Source organism: Wasmannia auropunctata, unplaced genomic scaffold (genome assembly GCF_000956235.1).
Source record: "Wasmannia auropunctata unplaced genomic scaffold, wasmannia.A_1.0 LD336060.1, whole genome shotgun sequence".
Taxonomy (NCBI): Eukaryota; Metazoa; Arthropoda; class Insecta; order Hymenoptera; family Formicidae; genus Wasmannia; species Wasmannia auropunctata.
The window spans coordinates 246790-252438 of NW_012026830.1; positions in this window are offsets into that span (position 1 = coordinate 246790).

Consider the following 5649-nt stretch of genomic DNA (forward strand, 5'->3'; position numbering starts at 1 on the left):
TGACAATGAGTATTTAAACAAATTTTTATTAACTTATTGTTAGTACAACACAAAAAAGTATAAGAACCAAAGCTAAGTGATTGTGCTAAATAAAATGTTATAACGCTATTCGATTACATATAGGATATGTTACAAATAAAGTATTTGCGTTTCGATCTCCGATGAAGTCACCTTCAGTATAATAAGTCATAAATTAAAACTGAAATAAATGTTGAATGTGTACATGAAATGTCGGAGACGGTTCTTGCAGCCAATCTTTGTTGAACAACAATTTTAATGTTTTCGTCATGTGATAAGTCGTCATAATTCGATGAATCTTTTACAATCTCGATGCGCAAAAAACGAAGTGTCGTCTACCTCAGAGGTATGATATCAAATAGACTTTTTAATTATATTAACTTAAATAATCTGTTCTGTTAATTGTAAATATTTTTTGCTTCTCGAATTCTAAAAGCATCCTTAAGAAAATTTTAAACCTTTTCCAAAAAAATAATACTTATGCTCTGCAAGATTCTTTGTATGACATTTTTTTACAATGCTATACACAAAAAGATAGCTTAATTTTGGCAAGCGATATACTTCTGGAATGAGCGATCAGCGGCGCTAGTAATTCATGTTAAGCGACAGCGGCGTAATTTAAGCGCCACATAAATCCGCAAATGTTGCCGTTGTCGGTGGTCAAAGATGAAGTCGCAGAGACTAAGTTTCGCACTGCATTCCGTAAGCGGGATTCCAGACAGCGGCGTGTGGTGCGAGCACGCACGCACGCACGCACGCACGCACATACATTCCCCAGGGAACCACAAAGAAAGTTTGCGTGGAATGCTGAGAGAGTCGCAGACGCGTAAATCGCTCCGCGCTCTCTCGTACACATAGTAGGTGCGTACACCCGCAGTATAAATATAGAGCGACGTCCCGAAATATGTCTTTCAGTCCGCACTTAAAATCGTCGCTTCCGCCGGCGATCCGTCGGAGTTCCCGCTAGTTTAAGGGCCGCTAGTTGGATTGCCGCCACCCGTGATTTTTAAGAGCGTTACGGCAAGCATAGGGTAACTCTCGGTATATAGGTACGCCGCACCTATGAAAAACTTAATTTATCAGGTATTATTAATTATGTTTAAGGTAAATGAACTATACCAGTAAAAACTTTAGACTGTCTACTACTATGAAAAAAATATTAGGAATCCAAAATATTTATCTTTTATATTTAAAAAAAAGTTCTTTAAATCCTTGCATTTTTGTCGTATAAAAATATTGGTGGGTTATACGGCTACTCACGGGTGGGATGAATGATTCAAAAAATATACAAATATAAATAATAATAGTAAATAACACGTGAATTGATAATGTAATTTGCATTTACTTAATAATAAATAAATAAAAAACGTATTATCACAGATTATGAATAAATACATACATGAATTTTATGATTAATGTATAATTGTAAAGGACGTATAATCACGTATTATTATTTACTTTATATTTATAAATAAATAATAGAGCGTTTGTATTACGGCATAAATCGCACACGCTAAAAATGCTGTATATCCTAAACAGATGGGAAATACAAGACAATAAACTAAACAAAGAATACAAGAGCTAAGCACTTATATTTTGCTATACTATATATCCTTTACAATTCCTGTACACTTATGTATCACGAAATAACCACGAAGCCTTTTATATTTTCTACAATAATTATTTTATGTAGATTATAACTTATGGTGGCGCTACTTATTACAGTGATAAATCGATTTAACTTGCAATAATTTTATAAATTAACAGTAAAAAACTGAAATCATAACACAATACTAATATAACATAAAGGTATGTAACAGAGTGGTTGCAAGAAAATTACTTTTACTTCTTCTATTTTTTCTGACTTCTGCAGCGTAAATCCTCGCGATGCGTATATACCGGAGTTAACCTAGATCAATCACTTTATAATCGGAACAGTAGAAGAAACTTTTAGAGAAAAATATTACAAGAAACGTATTTTGACAATATTATAATTGTAGACACGTTTTCCATTCCTTTTAGTCCTATACATTAGTCCTGCGTCAAGGCAAAGTAGTACGTTAATTACTGCACAAGTTAAAGAAACATCAGTATTAACTTCATAGCAATGAGACATTGTATATTAGGTGTAGTGAAAAGTTCTTTGCTTTTTTTTACAAAATTCAATCTTTATTTGAATAACATACAAAAAAACTCAATTCCTGTTATTTCGCAAGTTCTTTTTGAGTTTGCGCTGTGTTTTCATTCAATAATGCCTGTAGTTTGTCCGATTTAAATGTCACAGTTCACCCAGAACGTAGTTTGTCTTTCAAATTAAAATTTCCGGCACAAATTTTTTTATACCAATTTTTAAATGTTATGACTTACATCACTTACATTATCATATGCAGTACAAATAATTTTGGCAGCTTCAGCAACATTTTTTTAGATGAAATTCTAAGTGGATGGAATATTGAATATGCTCTTTAGTTATCGCCATTAGTAACAATTGAATAACAGTATTGATTTTTTAGATTTGAGGACTGCCCCCACTATGGCTTTTTGTACTATGAATATTAACTTTAAAATTGCAAAAAGGCGCGAAAATATTTCAATTTAAAATGATTAATACAAAATTTAAATCAAAAAATTTTTTACTACATTTGATACCTTAAAATTTTACTTTTAAAATAATTAGATTTATTAATAATTGATACATAAAGATATTTTTTGGTGTGTAGTTTGATACAATTTAGATTACAACGAATCTTGCGCATAATGGATCTGTACTAATTAATATTTTGTTTTTGTAAACATTTATATTCTAAATTGTATATTATGTAAATGACGTTTCAGATATGTAGAAAATAAAAATTGTGCGCAATTGAGTTTAAAAATATGAAAGAGAAAGAATTTTTCAATTATCAATCTTTCGATAATATTTCTTTTTTCTCTTTTCTTTTAAAAGAAAGATAATTTCATGCAATAGAATGTTGAATTGTGACAGTTTTTATGATAAAATTCAAACAGATCTCTAATTTTTTCTTTTCTTCGGATAGTTTTCACTGTGAAATTATTCGATAGCTACATTTGTTTGAATCAAAAGAATTTCTCAAGGAAGCGATACAACAAGAAGAGGTCTATCGATCTATGAAATCATTCGGGCGTAAAGCTAGCGGTGTCGTTGGATAGGTAGATCAGATCCTCAATCGAGCGAAGCCACGCGAGAAGGCCACAGAAGATTAACGGTGCACGAATCACATTGATCTCGGATTTATTCAGTACGTGTGGCGATAAACCTGTCTGTCTTAAACAGGTCATTCACTGTCATTGAAATATGTATATAATAATAGTAACTCCATAACGTGCTTTTCTTATTATTATTCTTTAACAGTGACAAACATTTCTTAACTAAAAGAGAAAGCAATGCATTTGTACTTTAATTTCTTCATTTTTGTCTTTTGTCGGAGAAAAAAAGATATTCAATATCAAGCGCGAGACGAAAAAGTAATAATGTAAATTTTCTTTTTAACCTTCAAAGAACATTTAAACACAAGATAAGTGACCTATCGCAGTCTGTTTAGACGTCGACTTTCAATTATTTACGACCATTTGTATACTGTAATATATACGATACGACAATCACGAAAGGTTTTGATCGCGGATCTTGAAAAGGTGAACAGGCTTTCGCATTCACATTGTTACTCGAAACTTTCGAAAGAATGATCAGAAGAACATAACACGAAGATTCCTCACTTCTTCATCAATTCGTTCCAATGTAGAAGGTGTGGTCAGTTAGATAAATGGACTTCTTAACTTGTATTAGGGTCAACGGGAACTATCTTTTCCCTTTATTAAAGAACATTTGTACACAGAACTGATATTCTTCTGATTATAAATGCTGGTCAACAGGCAATATAAAAGATCACAGTTTCAGATATTAAGAAAAACTTAAATTATGTAAACCACAGAATTAATTGTGTATTTAAGTAAAATTATTATAAACAAAAAGTAAAATACAAAAATTTTGTCAATTGTCATATGCATATAAAACTTACCAACTCTTTATCCATATTATTATTAATAAATAAAAAAATATGTGTATAAAACATTAACATCTAAAATATATTTTAGATGTTATCAAGAATCAGATTTTTAGCGATTGATGTATTATATATATGACTTTGTTATACAATCAAACCTTAATAACTCAAAAACCTCCCCTATAAGACGAAAATTTTGTTCATTCCCTTCCGCTCCACTGCGGAAAACCTCTGTAAATTGAAATAAAACCTACCTTAACTCGAATTATTTGTGTCAGATATTTAGATGTATTATTTTATCTCTACAACTTGAATTTAAAGTAGCTAGATCTCTACAAGTTGAAGTTTACCTCGAACTATTGTCGCTGCTTCTATAATTCGAAGTTGTAACTATGTGTAACCATATGAATAATAGCCTGGTATTTTGTTTCATAATTATATTTATTATATGCATACAATAAATTTACTGTCGAATATTGATTCTTTTTCCTTAAAAAGTCATTATAATCGGAAAATTATAAACTTGTACAAAGCCTCCGTAAGTCAAATTTTTATATTTTAACCCTTTTTTACTCGAATTTCGATAAATCGAAAACTCTATAACTCGAAAGATTTTTCTCTTCCCTTGAGATTCGAGTTATTGAGGTTCGATTATATAATGCAATTTTCAAAGTTTTACATTTATTTAATTGGATAATTAAATAATTGATCAAACTCATGCATTGTCTTATAGATGAATATTAATATAAAAATCTTTGAACCGTTTGATCAAAATTAGTTATTATTCTGCAATTACTTATAAACGTGAAATTTTGAAAACTTGATCTAACGCAGCAAATTATAAACACAAATGTTCAAACACTGTTAATTACAACAATTTAAAAAATATAGGCTAACTGTTAATTACATAAATTTGATGTGCAAAGTAATTGAATCCGTATAGCTACGGTAATTGCCAGTATTTAATTCTTCCTCCATATACCATTAGATCATCGGTGCAATTAGGAATTGACGAAAGCAAGTTCAGCCGGCAGCCACGTCATGCACGGCGAACCCAATAACAATCGGAAGAGTGTAACAGCTTGTGCATCGGAGGTCAATTGAACGCGACCTGACGCTACAACACGTTGGCGGTCAATAATTGTAATCTGCGGAATTAGCTGCAGCTGCTGTGCCCAACACGCGTTTTCGTATATAAATACGCATTCGTAAGGAAAAAGGAGGCAAATATTGATGGATTTTTTCCTCTCTCCCCTGCAAGCTAATTTCAAATTTACAAGATATGATTTTTCACTAAGAGAGTACTTTCCACTTTCAAACATACAAAAAACTTAATTAGAGTTTCCATAAGTTATGTATCCTACCAAAACTCTTTTTTAAAAAAAGAAAAAGATTACGCCAAGTATATAAAAAAGTATCGTATGTTACATCCTTCCTAAACCAAAAATATTATTTTAACAAATAAAAGTTATCCAAAAACAAATATGAGATCATACAAGTTGTCAAGTATTTGATTAGACATAGAAACAAAAATTTCTTTTTAAAAACCGTTTAACCATTCAAAAGTACATGCAGCAAAAGTTTAATGCCAGTCTTTCCAAATATTTTA